General features: G+C 41.0%; 1 long non-coding RNA gene across 1 annotated transcript; it reads left to right on the forward strand.

Annotated features, from left to right (window-relative positions):
- Positions 1-7514: 7514 nt before the first annotated feature.
- On the forward strand, positions 7515-18205 carry LOC120303496. Its single transcript, XR_005555481.1, has 3 exons — positions 7515-7633; positions 8600-8691; positions 18060-18205. It is a non-coding gene; the product is annotated as an uncharacterized LOC120303496 (long non-coding RNA).
- The last annotated feature ends 710 nt before the right edge of the window (positions 18206-18915 follow it).

Below are 18915 nucleotides of genomic sequence, written 5' to 3' on the forward strand. Positions count from 1 at the left end.
ATAAGCCTTTGTTGGGGTTGTTTACCATAAACAAACAAACTCCCCATATCATCTCTCCTAGAATGCTGAGATGGTCTATCTTTTTGTCAGCCTATGATTTTTCATTGGTTCACAAACCTGGCAAGGAAATGGGCCACGCTAATGGCCTAAGTAGATTACCTTTGCAAATGGTAGAGGCTGACCCTGCTCCTGCCATCAATATTCTTTCCATTCAGGCGTTGCCTGAGTCTTCCCTAAATGCCAGGGATCTGGCTACTGAATCAGCCACAGATCTCATGCTTACTCATGTGCTGTCATGGGTTTTGTCTAGATGGCCTGAGAGTTGTCCAGGTACTGAGTTTCAGAATTTCTGGCTCAAGAAGCATGAGTTATCCACTTTCCAGGGTTGCCTGTTGTGGGGCAGCAGAGTAGTTATTCCTACCTCATTGAGACCTAGAGTCTTAGCTTCCCTCCATGAGGGTCATCCTGGCATTGTCAGGATGAAAGCGCTTGCACGTAGCCATTTATGGTGGCCAGGATTAGATAGGGAAATAGAGGCCCAAGTGCATGGATGCCACTTGTGCCAGCGTTCATGCCCTGAAATGCCTCAGGCTCCTGTGCATAGATGGGAGGAGACACAGGTCACCTTGGTCTATGGTGCATGTAGATTACGCTGGGCCTTTTCAGGGACAATTCTTCTTGGTCCTTGTTGACAGCCATTCAAAATGGCTTGAGGTTGTTCCTGTCTCTTCCACTACTGCTGCCAAGACCATTCAAGTACTGAGAGGGATTTTTGCTGCACATGGCCTTCCAGATGTTCTGGTTTCTGACAATGGTCCTCAATTCGCTTCTTTTGAGTTTCAGGTTTTCTTGCAGTCCAACATGATTCGTCATGCAACTTCAGCCCCATTCCTCCCTTCCACCAACGGCATGGCTGAACGGATGGTTCACATCACTAAGGATGCTTTAAAGAAACTGACCTACGGGGACTGGCACCACAGGTTGGCAGACTTTCTTCTTGCTTACCGCACCACACCTTCCATTTCCACTGGGAAGAGCCCAGCTGAACTTCGCTGGGGGCGCAAACTGATCACCAAACTTGACAGGTTGCATCCGGACAGACTGGCTCCTAGGGTCACCCAACCCAGGGCACCACGGTGTCTGCAAGTGGGTGCCCCAGTATGGATCTGGAACTATGGGCCCAGTCACCTGTGGGTTCCGGCGGTAGTATGCAAGGTCACTGGCCCATTGTCCTATGAGGTTTCCTGGACGACGGTCATGTCCTTCGACGGCATATCGATCAGCTGTGTACGTGACTGGACTCACCCTCTGCAACTCCTGGGTTTTCTCCGGGGGGGAGGCGGACCGCTGTGGGCAAAGGGAAGGGTGTTGGCAGCAACTGGGGCCAAACGGAGAGGCTGAAGAAGGCCTGTTCCAAGGTTCCGCAAGTGTCCCTAACAGAAATTCAGGGGAACAAGAAACAATACAGGCACCAGAGTTTACTCCAGCCAGGGAGTCACCCAGGGGGCATACTCATTATTCACAACCCCAATTCAGCACTCCAAGCAGGGAGAATAACCGGGAGCATCCAAACAACCCAAATAACACAAGAGAACTGGCACACAAACAAATAAGCTGGCCCAATGCTGCTACTGCTTCCAAAAGGAAGTCTACACACAGGAAGGTAGTCAGAGAGGCAAATCTTGATTCTGGTACCTTCGGCATAGAATGGGGGGCAACTGAGTATTGGGGCACTGCAGAAACCCCAGACAATTCCGTTACGGGGCTTGGGAGTGAAGGGATGCGTTCCCTTGATAGGTCCATTGTGGACTTGGAGAGTACCACAGAAATGCCAAATACTGGCGGGCACATAGTGGGGCCCAAGAGCCTGCAGTTAGGCAGGTCAACCAGGTACAGTGGGGAGCAAAGTCCTGGTCTGACAAGCCCGGTGGGCAAGCAAGGACCCAGTTCACGGGGACCACCAGGGTTTAAAAGAGGGGGCAACTCCACTACAATCTCTGCACAGGATGATTTAGGGAGTTCTCAAAATCTGAGGAGGTCACAGAGAGTAAAAAGATCTCCCAAATACCTTGAAGATTTTGTAACATTGCTGTCAAAGCAAGGGAGGTGAAGAGGGTGCCTGCTGTTGGGGAACTTGAAAGTGCGGGTGTTGGGCACTTAATCCCAAAACAATAGCCTGGTACCATGCTATAGTGTGGCTAGTAAATAGCTGCAACAGATGTACAGGTTCCATTGGATGGCACACCACGCTCGTGTTGAGGTCGCATATATCTACCCATATAGTTTAATAAGTTTCATCCGGGGGGGAAGGGGTGTTGTGTCCTGAGCCTGCAAAGGCAGGCTCGGGACGTTGCAATGGTCCCGGGCTGTTGCAAGCTGCCCAGGACCAGACTGAGTGGCGCTGGCCTTGCGCGCATGTGTGAGGCGCAGAAGCGCACCAGATTGTTACCTTTTTGCCCGGGGATTCTATTAAAGGAGACAGAGAGGCCTGCAAGCCTCTGAGTTGTGTTGGAGAGAGCGGCTGAGAATAAAGGCTGTTGGAATTAACAGAATGCGTGCTCTTCTTTCGCCGTTGACTCGAGGACTCAACAATTACAGTATAAGTATCAGCCCAAATATCACAAAACAGAGAGCAAAAGTACTGAAATTACTGAAAGAATAGTAAATTCTATTTTATAGGGCTCACTATTGACAATGGATGGCCCAGATGGTGTGGGATTCCCTGAAAGACATTGAGGCCTAACCCACAGTGCCCAAGCAAAGAGTCCACAACTTCTTTCAGCTTGAGAAGTTAGTTCTTTATTGTCAGAGTTTCCTTTTTAACAAGTAAAATGTTAGTTAAAACATGGGTAGCTTTTTTTTTCTTCTGCACGCCACAGTTTTTTCATTAAGAAATTTTCAGTCCCCTTTCATTTTTGCTTGTCAGAATTTGTTTGTTGTTTCCTTTAAGAAAACATATAGAGAGAGCAAGAGAATTTGGTGGTTTACCATTGAGGTTTGGAACCATAATCTTGGTTGGCCAAGGGTTATATGTAGGCCATGAACTAGGGATGAACCACTTCTGGATTAGTCAAGATCATAACTTTAATTTAAAAGGGCACAATCCTCCAAACTACAAGACTTGAAGAATTATACCATCTCACATTCTAATTTTACTACTGTTATTTTATCAAGATTGTTTGTTTACTATATTTGAATGCTGCCAAAACCAATAGACTCACAACTTATAGAAAAGCTAAAATTGAGATCAATAGTAGTAACATTTACAATATTCCATCATTCATATGTATTTCACATGCATGAAGTAAAGCAGCTTTCAGCATAAAACAAGCTGTATAAAATAATAAAATAAAAACTATAAATATATTATGAATAAATCATAACCCTAAAAGAAGTATAACCCCCCTATCTAAACAATAGTCACCAGTGATGTGGCATCCATTATTTTGCAAGATTATACTCTAGAATTCTATTAATTTAATTTGAGATAATACTGTAGTTCAAATATTTCAGATTTATCCTACTTTTCATTTTATGTAGAAACATTAATGAATATTTTAAAACCCTAGCCCAGTGATGGCGAATCTTTGAGAGACTGAATGCCCAAAAACTGGCCCCACCCCCGCTCCACCCCCTGCCCTGCCTGTTCTGTTCTGAGTGTTGGTAAGGCATTGAGACGAGGCAGGAGTGACAACAGTTGCTTCTTTATTCAATCTTTAACAGAACAACACAAAATGGCATGGATCCCTTTTATACTTTTCTGCAGGGAGCAGCATCAACCAATAAATGCAACATATTTTTCCCACCTTGCCCATGCGCAATAGGCTGGAGACAGCCTGTCTGGCCCAGGCAGCCTCATGGTCTGCCCGGGATTCTCTGCAGCTTCCTGCACCTGCTGTGTCAATCACAGCATAACACGGACATAACACCGTCTATACCCCATCTGCCTGCAGGCAGATCACCCAAGCAGCCCAGCAGCACCATGGCGGCCAAGTCTGCCCACACCCCGCAGCATCAACTGTGCGGGATAGCGGGTGAGGGCAGAGTCTTGTCTATGCTGCCTGGCTACAATGTCCTTGGCTGCACTGCTCTGTGTGGGCCACACTCGGGGGCGATTCTCCTCCAGGGGGACTGCTGGTGAGGAGGGGGTCATGGGGGGAGGCAAGTCTGGGGCAACGGCACGTGTGCCCACAGAGAGGGCTCCGAGTGCCACTTCTGGCACGCGTGCCATAGATTCGCCACCACTGCCCTAGCCTTTCCCGGTATTTAAATAAATGTTTTTTCGTGCAGGTTGACATGATTTATAAATGTTTTTTTCTTTTCTTCAAGATATTTTAACAGCTCACTTGTGGGGATTTTATGTCAAATATATTTGCATCTATTTTGGATTTGGTCTTTCCTACCTGGAAGAAACTACAGGATTCTTTTAAAAACAAACCTGCATGGAGGGAATTTGTAGCAGCAAAAAATTTAAAAAATTGTTTTGGGATTGGCTGTTTGGAGCAGAACAGCAACATTTAAGAGATGCAGCCTAAATAACTAAATTACACTATCAACCCTTAAATAGGAGCACCTACTGAGATAGGTTGGAATTATTATAGCTGTTGGATTTGTCTATTTCTGGCCACAGAATCATATTTTGACATAGCAGCTGTTTTTGATGAGAGCCCAGCTTGCATTACTGAACTTCACCCTCATTATAGTTGTCTTTAAAGCTGTCTGTCATGACAAGCCCTGATGCTGAATGCTGAAACTGCCCCAGATTGGCAAAACTTACATTAAATAACACTGAAAAGATCCAGAATAATAATTTTGGTCTGATCTGATCTCCGAATATCTTTGATAATGATTTTGAGTCAAGGTTGGTTGCAGGGAGAGCCTGTAATGTGACAGAATGGGACTCAGGTGGAAAGAGTTGTCCCATGGGAACCTTCATTGTGCCCCTAAAGAAAATTGCCATGTCTTTCAAGTATGTTGAAGGACATCACCCTTTCAGAAGCATGGAAGCAAAGTGCAGCTGTTTCTGTTCATGGAATGTAAACGAGGCCATCTTTTTTTCTGTTTGGGCAACAAAACATTTTGCAAAACAGAAGATTTCAGAGTTTCTGATCTGCTAGATTGTCACAATAATTACTTGACACTGAACTGCAACTACTCAACCACATTTCAGTGGTTAGTTTATTGTCCTTTTTGCCATACAAATCCAAAAATATGTGATTATGTCAAATGACTTTCTGTTAACAACCCAATCATTTTTTTCTGGACTTCCATAATATGACAATAAACTAACTACACAGACTAAAATGTGATTGAGTACTTGCGGTTCAGTGTTTCATTTGATCATTATCACTCTACAATAATAGGTTGTTAACTGAAGCACACTCTAGTTGTAGGGTCTAATGCAGGGGTGTCAAACTCAATTTCATTGAGGGCTGCATCAGCATTACAGTTGCCCTTGGGGGGCCGGGTGGGTGTGGCCAGGGTGGGTGCAGCCTACTGGGTGGGCGTGGAGGGAATGGGTGTGGCCTACTAGGTGGGCATGGCCAGCTCTACATTGTGTCAAGGGTGCCTGTGGGGACCTGAGCAGGACAGATCTGAGGGTCTCTGGCAGAAGGGGGTGGGACCAGGGCAAGTGCCAAGGCATGGTCTACTGGAGGAGCCTCACTGTTCCTCTCAGGCCATGTGGGGGGGGGGGGCTGGATGATGGTGCGGGCTGCCTGGAGCCCTGGGCAGCAGAGGGCAAATGCCAAGCCTGGCCCTCGAGCACCCGTGGCACCAAGCCCAGCTGCATTTCCCCAAGGGGGTGCCCAGCTGCACTTACCTCCTCCTCAAGACTGCTGCTGCTGTGCTTTCTCTCCTTAGCCAGGTTGTTTATGATGGGTATCAGGGCAAAGTCAGAGGGAGACTGAATGCGTTTCAGCATAGATGTCCACCACAAAATTGTACATTGGCTCCCGGCCGGCCAGCCTGGGCCAGGGCCAGGTAGTGGGGGCCATTCCCTCACTGTTTCCAGGATGGCTTCGCGGGCCACATGAAACCACTTCGCGGGCCACATCCGGCCCCCAGGCCTTGTGTTTGACATGTCTAATCTAAAGAAATTCAATTGAATTAGTTTTCAAGGCAGAGCACTACTCCTTAAATCTTCTTTTAGCTTTTTGCCAACAACTGTCAAACTCACTCAGAGATATCAGGTTAATGTTTGATTTTGTTGGGTAAATTAATGCTGACTTGGAAAAGCAAGTTTTTAAATTCAAGAACTTCTAATCTAAGGAGACCAACACATGGCTGTAGGATTACTTGCAGCCATATAGTGTAATTTTAACAGTACTCTGTATTCAATTAATTTAGATCTCTGCAAAGAAATTTGTCCCTTCCCTGGCAGCCTGCTTCCTGTCAGCCTGTCAGAAAGAGAGAGAAAAATAGAAAGGAATGGCAGATAAATGAAAAAAGGACATATTTGAAAGACCAAATGCTTTTGCCCAAATTATTTTGTCACATAGTATTGGTTCAAAAGATTACAGAAATTGTAGTTCTGGGAGTACAGCATTAATATTTTTTTAAAAGGGTGTTAAACCTCTGTTTATATAAATTAGTGGCTGTTATTGACCCAGCTCTAAATTTCTAACAAAGCTAAGTCAAGGTCTTAATGTTTTATTGTGTTGATTATATTGTATACTGTACAGAAATCCTCTGTAAGAAGATTGAGAAGATTATTTTGACATCAGTAATGTAACAGTTATCTTATTCTGCCTGGTGGTACAACTGGTCCTGAGCAAATTGAATGGATTCTAACAGTAGTCCATTGGGATGGTTGAGTCCAACTTAATCTGGAACAGAATAATCTCTTGTTTATTTCTCCATTTCAAGCACTAGTAAACAAGTATCTGGAAAAGGCAAGCAAATAGACTTGGGCAGGCAGAAGATCAAGTAAACTAGCAGCAGAAAGAGATTGGTGGGTATGCTATTTTATGAATAAATGAAGAGACTAAGGGTGTTTCCATATGGCAGTCTTAAGCCGCTTGTCTCCTATGGTGCAAATAAAATGGGTAAGAAAACACTATCAAGATTACAATCTTGAACAGTAATGCTGGCTAGATCTACTACGGTAATTACTATTGGCCTGGATAGGTGAAATTTTCTGTTTTCTTTTCCATTTTCTCCATGCATTATTGAGTTCCTTTCTGTGGCTGGAACTGGATAAATGGTTTCCATGTATAGACCTTTTCCTTAAGTTCTCTCTGTTGATTCTTCTAGTGCTTGACATGTTTTGAATTTATTTGTTCCATGTAGTAACTATCTCATATATGTTGAAAAGTGTCTGCTCACACTTTACTGATTTACCAATGGAAGAAAAAAAGAAACTCTTATCTTGGTTTGAACTAATTCAAAAATCACTGGTCAATCCAAAAGACAGTTACGTTTAGTCCAATCCATCATAGAATATTATCATTTTGGACAAATATTTATCTGTCTTACAGAAAACTAATAGAAAGTTGTTGTTTTTGTTCCTGTCACTTAGGGTTGAATGAGAATTTGACAGAACTCTTGACAGTTTCATCCCAGTTCCAACATATCCAAAGTTATGAAATACTGCAGGGAAATGCTGGCATTGACTCAACCAAATAGTGTGGAAGTGAGTGGTTTCAAGTGCCAAAAGGGTACAGTATATGAGTGCAAGGGTTCAATCTCCTCTCCATACAAGCTTTACCTAGAGAGTCTCTATTTCATTATTAAAGTAGAACTGTGGATACAAGGTTGTGCAGAGAAGTAGGGAAGTTGATTGGGATTCTTTCCAAAACGTTTTACATTCTGCACTAATTAAGAGTCTAAAGTTAAATTGTTTCTCCTAGTTGTACTTGGACAGATAAACATCTTTCCTAATCTGGACATTCTTCAATGCCTGGACCTTGTCTTCTAGAACTCCATATCAGTGTGGCCTTTGATTAGAATTCTAGGTAATGATTCCATGCAGTTCAAGGGCACTAAGATAGAGGAATGCCACAATAAGCATGATTTTTATTCTAGTTAGAGACTGGTTTGGGAGTAGGAGGACAGAGTCCCTGGGTTATATCTTCATTCAGCACAAAACATTTTAAGCCAAACACCCTTTCTAGGCCTAGCCATACTCAAAGGATTTTTGTGAAAATAAAATTGGGAAACACACAATGCAAGTCATCTTTAGCTCCAGGAAGGGAAAGTAATATATAAATAAACATCAATTAATTATATAATAGATGGAGAATAGTCTATACTATTTAAATATAATCATCTACTACGTTTATTATGCTGAAGTTCCTTTAACACAATTATCAGCTCTTTGGGGGATTTGAAAAGAAGCAGAATGAACAGTTTTAAATATATAGCACTGCCAATCTGTCTCTTTCTCTTTTTCTCCTGCTGCCCTCTAAATATAGCCCATGCCTGGTAGGTTGCAGGAGCCAGATGCCTCAATATGAAGTGCTGCTCTTTCTATTGGTCTGAACTTATGGCCCTTCTGAGGTTGTCAGGGTGATTGACAATTGAATGAGTGCCATGCAATCAAGAGGGTTAGATCTCTGAACTTAATAAATGAATTTAAATACATATGCTTTATTTCCAGATGCAGCAGTACTTGATCATCAGATTTATTCCCAGTCTAAAGCTGCATACCTACTGTATATTCTATGCATTTATCTGGCAGCTACTCTTATGGTAAGTAAGTAAGATATCTTTTTGAAAGAATGTCTGTAGAAATGCAATATAGCATATGTTGGCACGTGATATTGGAATGTAAACCTAATTCTTTTCTTTTATTAATAAGCATAATATGCAGAGGAGATGTTTGCTCATGGGTCCCACTGAAATGGAGGAGAACCTTTCTACTGATCACATTTTTTATCTCTGGGGACTACCATTATCATACCACCACTGTGATCTTCCAAGAGGCTAGGAGAATGAAAAACGTTATAGAAATTTAGGTTCAGGCTTGACATCATTGCCAGTTTAGATAGTGTGGTCTGCAAGGCTTTCTTTCCCCTGTCCCTGTGGGTAATTGAAAAAAAATGTAAAAACAGAATAACCAGTGTAACAAGAATACAAAAGCAACATGACCAAGAAGCATGAGCTGATTGCAATCCCTAAGAGTTGGGACAGTGAGAGGTCATCCCATACATGTAGAGGGCACCGGGAAAGATCTACACATAACTACACTTCTTCACATAAGATTCTGCAAATGCTCTGAGTAGACACATAATGGCATTACACTAAAATGTAATATTCTCTGTATTTAGAAAGCAAACAACTGCTGCTGAAATTGTGCCATCTTTGCTTGTTTATTCTTTCTACTCTACATTTATTCCCACCAATATGCCTAGGTTCAAACCATCTTTCACTGATCCTCAGCATTTGAAGTAGTTGGAGAAGCATCAGCAGCAGCTCACCATTCCCCTGGGGGAACATAGAGTATGACAATGTCACTTCCTTCCTACTATCTTCTTGATGCTTTGCCATTCTCTATTAAATTTCACAATCCAATTTTATCAAAGAACGCGTTCTAGTCAATTTCATAATTCCTTAGTCCAATTTCCTACTCCAGGCTAAACTGTCCCTGTTTCTATACCAAGAGTGCACCCTCCCTATTAGTATCTCGTAAATAAAACTGATAGCCCTGCAATTTTGAAATAAATGGTTCTTGGCAGTGCACAGAGGATATGATCGCATGAAAGTTGCAGCTTAAAAGCAATCAGTTAAAAAAACAAAAAACAAAACAAAACAGTAAATAGTATAATGGTTGGAGCATGTATCATGTCTTCTGTGAGAAAAACCAAAAGCAAATGATGAACTGCAGTATATGTATATCTTGTCTTCAAACTGGGGGGGGGGGGGCTGCATTGCATCTTCTTAAGCTTTTAAATGGCCTCTGGCTATATAAGCAGCATTCATTAAATTGGAACACAACTTATCCCAAGGTTATGTCTGGCTCACCTGGCATCTCTCTACCTTTTCTTCTCTGAAAATCTCACGAGTCTTACAATATGCCCCAAGTGTCGGAATTTCATAGCACATTTAGATCAGCCTACTTTACTTCTTGCTAAGAAGTAAACTTAGTCAATATATTTAATCAGGTGATGCTGTCTAGGCTTGCATGTGGAGTTTTGTAAGTAGAAGAGCAGAGAGATGAGAAACATAAAGGTTTCAGATTTACTGAACTACCTCTGAAATTAAACTGTTTTTACTTCCTTCCTTCTGACCTATTTCCTGACTTGAACATTAGTCATCCTTTCTTCTCTCCTTCCCCTCTTACCTTCCCCCCAACTTACAATGTCAGCCGAGTGTCACATCAATTAAAGCACAGAACCCATCATTTGTCATTTTGAATTCTGAGAAGCCCTTTTCTTGACATGAAATAAAATGCCTCTCCATTTCAATTTTAAATAGAGATTAAAATCTGAATGAATTGGTCACTAGTAAATGTGGCACATCTCAGATTCTTCTTAGCACTGGACGACTGAGAAACAATCACTATATCCTGAATGCTATGTTCTGATCAAGTGAAGCCTAGTGGTTTGCAAGGCTTTAAAAAGGATGAGTTCACAGAAGATGAATCTGTTAGGATTTTATCTATTTATTTATTTATTTATTGAATTTCTTGGCTGGATATCTCACAAATACGGTGACCCTGGGCAGTTTGCAATATAATAAAAGTTAAAAACTAAGGTTCAAATTAAAATTAAAAAATGATGGACAGCCAGAGGGTGGGAATCTTCTCTATCCCATCAGTCATCCCCAATGTTGAAGGTTCCTTTTGGGAATCTAGACCAAACAGCAAAGCCAAGGTTTTAGGCTCTTCTAGAAGGCCAGGATTATGGAGGAAGATGTCACCTCTGATGAAAAAATATTCCAGTAGGTGGGAGCCACAGCAGAAAAAGCTCTGCTTCTGGATCCCACCAGTCAAAATTCTTTGGCTGATGGGATCCAAAGTAGGACTTTTCTTATGGAATAAGTGAGTTGGGTTAGTCCCAACAAGGTAAGGCAGTTCCTCAGATACCCTGGATCCATACCATAAAGGCTTTAAAATGACCAATCCCTTGAATTGGATCCAGAAGCAAATTGGCAATCAATGCAGCACATGTGGCGTCACGTGTGCCACCCAAGGGGCCTCCAGAACTGTCCATGTCACTACATTCTGTACCAGTGGTAGCTTCTGAATACTCTTCAAGGGTAGCGCTATGTAGAGCGCATTGCAGTAATTCAACTGGGAGATGACAAGGGCATGAGTAACTGTGTGCAGGGTCTCATAATGCAGAAAACATGCAATTGTATACAAATAAACTTGCACAAAGGCTCTCCTAGCCATGACTACTTCTCTTTGTTAGGCTAAATATATCTAATCCCCTTAGCTTAGCCTTTCATCATAGAAATTAGCCTCCAGACCTCTAATCTTTGGGCTCCTATTTGGGCAGGAGTCATGAGTCCAGGAGAAACCCCAGACTGCACACTGCACACATTTTTTCCTAGTCCCATCTGGAACTAAGAATGATAAACCCCCAGATCTCAAGGCCCCATGAACTCACAGCAACTTTATCTTACCAGGGTTTACTGGTAAAACAGATTATTGGAATCTCCATTTATAGAATATACACTCTTCAGTATGTGATGCAGTAAAAGAAAAAAACAATCTGTACCTTCTACCACTTATGCTTTGATTGGATTTTCGTACAGCACATTTTCTTCATAATGATGGAACATCATTACCCAAACAAGACTGAATTGTTTTCTATCCATGCAACTGTTCCATTAACATAAGCAAAAGGAGCTGAATTGACATTGGCAAGATTTTCCTTTCCTTTTTAGCAGAGAATTAGCTAGACTGTGCAAAGTGCCAGTACAAAACAAAAATTGTACCTTGTTTATCAGATGTCTAGGTCAAGATCCTAGTTGATAATCAAAGTTCTGTTTTGGGCTCAGTGCTTGTCAACATCTTCATAAATGACCTAGATGAGGGGATTGAAAGGTGCTCAGCAAATTTAGAGATGACACAAAGCTGGGGGAAGCACTTAGGCAAGAAAAAACAGATGCACAGGTACAGGATAGGCAGTACCTGACCCAACAGTAGTTCCTGCGAGGATGTATCTAGATGTCCTGGTTAGACCACTGCTTAAATATGAGTCAGCAGTACAGTTGCCAAAAAAGGCAAACCCAAACCTCTACTGAATCCACAGAGGAATAGCATCAGAATCACAGGAAGTGATAGCACTGCTTTATACCACCCTAGTGAGACCATACTTGGAGTACTGCATTTAGTTCTGGTCACCACAACACAAAAAAGATGCTGAAGCCTTAGAAAGAGTGCAGAGAAGACCCCTAAAGTGATTAGGGGTCTGGAGTTAATTCATATGATGAAAGGGTAAGGGAAGTAGGTATAGTATGTTAGCCTAACAAAGAGAAGACTTTAGGAGACATAATATCTGTCTTCTAGTACTTGAAGGCTGTCATGGGGAAGAGGTGGTCACTTTCTCCTCCAGAGCACCTGAGGATAGGACAAGAAGCAATTGGTGGAAACTCATCAGAGGGAGATTCAGTCCAGAACTGAGGAGGAATTTCTTGACATTGAGAATGAGTGAGAACCTGAGAATTCCTCACAGTGAGAATGTGAGAATGATTAGTGAATGGAACAGCTTGCCTTCCAGAGTTGTGGGTGCTTCATCATTGGAGGTTTTCAAGAAAAAATTGAACAACCATTTGTCCAGGATGGTAAGACTCATGCCTTGAGTAGGACAGTAGATTGGAAGACCTCCAAGGCCCCTTCCAACCCTATGATTCTCATCCTCTAACATTCCTGTCTCATCTGTCCAATATGACTGGTTATTTTGGTGGTAAAAAAACAACAATGATGCTTGTCTATTCCAAAATTTCTTGGTCAGATCTGTAAACTGATGTGTTTCTCTCACCACCAAAATGCAGAACAGTCCCTAACCCAAACCGAACATTTTTTCCTAAGAGCAGCATAGCTGCATCTTCATTATTTAAAAAATAATTGCTAAATCACAGTGAGTTATATATTTTTTTCTGGCAAGATTTGAGAGAGCCCTTGGTATAACAGAAGTACTTAAGGAGGCCAAATTCAAGTGGGTACAAATGCAGCTTGAGGATCAGTTTCATTCACAGCCCCCATTTTTTTCTAGGCTTTGGACCACCTTGCTTGATGGTTAGAAAAGTTAATGTAAATGGCTGAGAAACTTAAATAGTCAGCCATTAAAAGTCAGATGAATAAATAAATGGGAAACACATGAAATTTATGAATTTTATGAAAGTTCAGTTTCATTGCTAATAAAAGAAGTGTCCTATCTCTATGAAATTTTGTTTTTATTTCCCTTTTGAATAACAAATACCGTATATTCTGGTGTATAAGACAACTTTTGAGAGCGTCGAAACAGCCTCCGAACTCGGGGGTCGTCTTATATGCTGAATCATCTTATACGCCAGAAATAAGGTAGTTTCTGGCGTATAAGATGACTTTCTAGGCATGCGACTCGGCATTGATTGTCTTATACGCCGGAAATACTGGTAGTTTCTGGCGTATAAGATGACTTTCTAGGTATGCAACTCGGTGCCGATTGTCTTGCGACTCGGCGTCGATCGTCTTGCGACCCGGCATCGAACTAGGGGGTTGTCTTATACGCCGGGTCGCCCTATACGCCAGAATATACGGTATAGTTTTTTCCAGGCAAACTACTAGTAATACCATATGCTTCTGGCTTAAACATCAATTTATTCAGAGGTTGAGGATCACATGCGTAGTTACTCATTTCTCAGGTGCAATATGGTCTCTTCAATGACCGGACACAATTGCAAAAAAATCTAAAATATGACACTGGGGAGCAGATTCTAACAGGCATTTTACAGTAGAAATTCTATGCAGGAACAATTTAACAGGTCAAAGTGAAATTGGAAGTTCAGCAATTAGAATAGAATAAAAACTGTATTGTCACTTTAAATGTCACTAATTTATTGTCACTAATCAGCATACATTAAAATGAAATTTCATTGTATTCAGCTCTCAAAAAAAAAAAATACCATTATGCATATACCCACATACACATACATATATGACACAGAAAAACATCACAGTCTAGTTTGAATGTATACATGTATACATATAAAAAAAATCCTGCGAATTTACAATACAGATGGCATAAGGAACAACGCTGTTACAGAATCTAGTACTGCCATAAATACTTCAAAACCTCCTCCCACAGGGGAGAAAGAAAATAGATAACAATTCATTCAGTTAGAAAGAAGGGATGGAGAGTTGAGAGTTGAGAGGTTTATGAAATATTACAACACTGAGCCAAGACTAGAGGTAAGAGAATTTATCTACTTTTCATTAGTCAAATTCAATTCATTTAAACCAGATTACTTGGCTCCAACTAGTTGACTTAACTAATATAAAATGGATAAATCTAATTGAAATTAGAAATGGAATAAGCACAGAGAACAATTTCTGAATGAAAATGAGGCAGCAATCAATTTGATGAACCAAAGCCAAACCATGCTTATCATACTCTACCATTTTCTTTCTGCTCTTTTGTTTCCTGGTGATCTAATAGTCATGTGAAAAATATAGTTTTTTTCAAATGTAGTTGTACAATTATTTATTTATTACCTTTATATGCCAACTTTCTCACTATCCAAAGTGACTCTGGGCAACTTATACAGGATGGATCTACCATCTTTGAATTGACAGAATAATTCACTTCCACTAAACTCCATTTAGATTTAGGACTATGGTCCATCAGTTCAGCTGGACATTTCTTAATGGAACATCAAGTGTCACATCACACTATTTAATGCAGTAATTTTGGTGGAAGCAAAAAGGTGAAAATTAGAATCCACTAACTTCCTTTTATTTTCCTAATTTCAATTCTTTCCTTTTATTCCATTCAAGGACTATATTAGCCTTCCCAGGTAGACAAGACAGGAAATACAGTCAGGTAAACTAATTCTACTTTATTGTAAGACTATCTTAACAGAATATCACTAATCTGAATCTCCCACCATCTATTTTATAGCCTGAGAATCTAAGGTGAATCTCTTCTGAGCCTCTTTCTTCATTCATTTCACAGCTGTGGGCTACACCCTCTCTTATCTGACCATTCCCTAGGCAGATTTCTTCCCCTCAGGGTGATGAAAAATGTAATCCATCCAATCTGGAAGGCAACAGACTTAACCATCCTTAAATGAAATCACCCCCCCCCCATGTTTCTATCTTCTTTTTTTCTGTTTGTGAATGAAAATAATTCCCTGAAACTCTTTTTTTAGAAGAGGTTTGTACAGTCTGGCTTATTTGAACCCATTTTAGACTACCTCCTGTTTTCTTCTCCATCCTTTCTGCTCTTGCATTAGTTTTGTCTTGCTGCAAACATATAAAGCAGAAGCGTTGACAAGAAGCCATCATTCCCAATACAGAAGCCCAAAGGATTTGTGTTTCTTAGGAGTTGCCCAAAGCTCTACATGGCTACTTGCAGCTTGAGAAGAGCTCTCCATGGTACTGATTCCTTGAAAAGATGCAAAAACGTATTTCTTTGTCTCCCAAGACTTTCTGATCACTAAAGCAACATTCCAGTTACATGGAACTACAATTTTTCTCATCCTTAGACAGCACAGGGCCTGTCTACTAAGTGTCAGGTAGGAAGGTGCTTTGTTTATTTGAACAAAAGCCCTCTGGTTAAAAGTTAAGCAAAGCAAAAATTAAAACCTCACATGACTTAATCTTTCTCTTTTATTACCATTTTGTAGGAACCTCAGGATTTTTCTGATCAAAAAATATGTTATGAACTATCCAGAGTTATTAGGTGAGATGAACAGTTAGCTATACAGACAAATCATTAAATAAGAATTTCACTTGTAATAATGATGCCATATTTTAAATTGAAAATTGCATTTCTTTCACATTTTTAGAACTACTTTTTAGTTTTCTCTCCTTCCCTCCCCCACAGCTGTTATAACAAGAATATAGAAATAGCTAAGCAAGTTCCATGGTGTTTGATTTACAAATGAAGTAGCACACAGGATCATATAAAGGTTCTAAACCCACCACAAGAATATTTATGGTCCAAAGCCTTCAGGTACCCCTCTGCTCTTTTTCTACCAATCCTTGCAGGTCTCCATATCTCCCAGCTTTTCAGGTTCAGTGAGGTTCTGAATTCTCTCTCTCATTTCTGGGACTTCTTTCTCTTCCGCTTGAAGTTGGCCACAGATGTGTATCTAGTAGGGAAGAGAAAGACTAATTACAATGAGAGGCTATGAGTGCCACAAAGTGTAAACTCTGCCTACTTGGGAATGTGCCTGTCAGTACCTTCAGACAGTTATGAATTCATTTCCCTTTGAGTTAAGGCTCTCCTTTCATGCTCTGCATTGCTAGAGAAGGGTGGAAAAACCAGAGGTCTGAGACTTTAGCAAAAGGCAGACTCCCTATATTTCCTTCCTTTCTTAAGAGGGAGAGCAGAAGGATGATTTCACTCACTTAGTCACATCATCAGCCAACTAACCCCAGCAAACTACCCTTGATTTCCATAATGGGAAAAGAGGGGCTGGTTCTGGTATTGGGGAGATACGTAACAAGAAAAGGAAGTACAGACTCTTACGTACATTTTCAAAAGCAAAAGAAAATCACAACAACCAATATACAACCAGAAGATTGGATGAATTGGCATTGGTTTGTAAATGACATGTATTTTAAACACATATGTAGAAAGAGTAGGTCTAATGAAATCTGGGTATGGAAAGAAATAAGGAAGACAGTGATTCCTTCCTGGAAAACTCACTGAAGTTCCTGGGATAGCTGTGGACAATTCCAAGTCACAATCAGATATTCTCTGGCAATCTGCAGGTTGCAAAGTTTTATCTTCTGGCAATTAGATTCTACCTGTCTGCACCATTTCTCCAGTTATGGCTGGAGAAAAACAAGCCTTCTACTAGCACTAGTACTAGTGGGGTTCCTTTCCCCTAAATGTAAATTGTTGTAGAGAAAGAATTATAGGGAAGCATCGAGGGACAGAAAAGTCCAGCATCCTTTCCTCCCCTCTCCTCCCCTCCCCTCCCCACACACTGTGATCCTTTGGGAAGTTGTCTTCCCCACCCCAGTGTAATGAGGCTGTGCAGAATACTTCCATTGAAGCAAATGGTTTAATCAGGACTACTTACACTTTTGGAAAGTGGAAGAACTTTAAATCAGCATAAGGCAACACAGAGAGATGTGTGCTGCATGCCATGGTGTGAGAAGGAAAATAGGGAGGTTGATTGTTGATATATCTGGCATTGCTGCCTCTAGGGGAAAAAAGGTGGAAATGGGGCTGCAATTTCTGGATTCTAGAAAGGACTTTTGATTTCTGCCAGCTTTGTCTGGAATCTCCTGCAAAAATGTGCTTTATGGCATTTTCCTTAATATAGCACCCAAATTCCTCATCTAAGTATAGCAGCTTCAGCCCATGACTGGTCCAGCCCTAATAAGAAAACATTTTATTAGTACAAATAATTCTCACTGAAGCACAATTGGAATTGGCAACTCCTTTAGTAAGTGACATAGACATTAAGTGAAATATCATATGATCATATTCAATTTATAACGTTAGTTCTGCTGCAGTCATTCAGTGAATCCCACAACATTAGCATGTTGATGTTACATTACTGTGACTTCCAACTTATTGCCAATTCTCCCATAGACTGTGCTTGTTGGAAACCAGCTGTGAAGCTTCCAAATGGTGATCATGTGGCCAATAGCATACATTTGAGGACCATTCGTAAATCTACTTTTCCAGTGCTGTCCTTGAAGAATGAGGTAGTATTAACTGAGGACTACCTATATATTACAAGTAAATCCTGCAGTGGCTTTCCTTTATAGAGCATAAAATGATTTACTTGATTTTATCTCCTCCTATCCCCATAATGGGTTCATCAGGTAAACTGGTCAGCAAATAGAGACTTGTGAAATGCTTTATGGATGAGTGAGGATCTGAAGATGGTAGATCTAGTCCAAATCCTATCTATAATCCTGTTAATCTCTTTCCTTTTTTCAAAAGGTAAGCAATGCAAGAACTTGAACAGGCAAAATTGCAGCACAGTGATCAAATGTTCTGCTTTCCCCAACATGATTCAACTCCCACAATTCCCATAATTATCTACCAGCACATTGCACATTTGGAGGATAACAGATTGAAAAAGATAACTTTACAAGTCATAATAGTTGCTGGGTTAAGAACAGGGGAATTGGGATGGGTGGGTGTTAGTCTAAAGTCAAGATCATATCTGCAACTACACGACCAAAGCTCCACCCCTTTCTACATGACTCATCTGTGCACTTCACTTACAAAAGAGGGCTGCTGCCTTGACTTTTATGACCCCCTCTCAACTGCCTAGGTAAGAATAAGTACTTTAGCAGATTCAATCCCGAAGCCTGAAAAAAAGGAAAAGGACTGATGGAGGAAAATAAGAATGGAATCCATGAGAGAAAACTGCAATGCCTGAAATGGTCTTCCAGGATGAAAAAGCAACTGCAGTCTTGAGAAATTGGCTGGACATGAGCCTAGTCTGAAAACTGTCAAAATGGCATTCATCGCTTGTTAGGCTAGAAGACAGAGAAGGTTTCTTGGACTCTCCCAACTTAGATCCTATGGTAGTAGCTGCAGTTACCTTAACCAGCCATTGCCACTAGAGGGGGTTATATAGCTATATGGGGGTTGGGGGCTAGTTTAAATAAACAAGAGCAATATTTGTGCCAGTATCTCAAACCAACAATGCTTTTTATTCCAAATGCCAGCATTATTTCCCTGTCTTCTCTAATTAATTTTAAAATAACAGATTCATAGATCTGGAATTGTCTAATATCCTGCTCAGTTCAGGAATCCAATTTAAAGCATTCCTGACAGATATCTGCCC

This window comes from Crotalus tigris, unplaced genomic scaffold (assembly GCF_016545835.1).
Source record: "Crotalus tigris isolate CLP2741 ecotype Arizona unplaced genomic scaffold, ASM1654583v1 scf7180000024472.5447098, whole genome shotgun sequence".
Classification (NCBI taxonomy): Eukaryota; Metazoa; Chordata; class Lepidosauria; order Squamata; family Viperidae; genus Crotalus; species Crotalus tigris.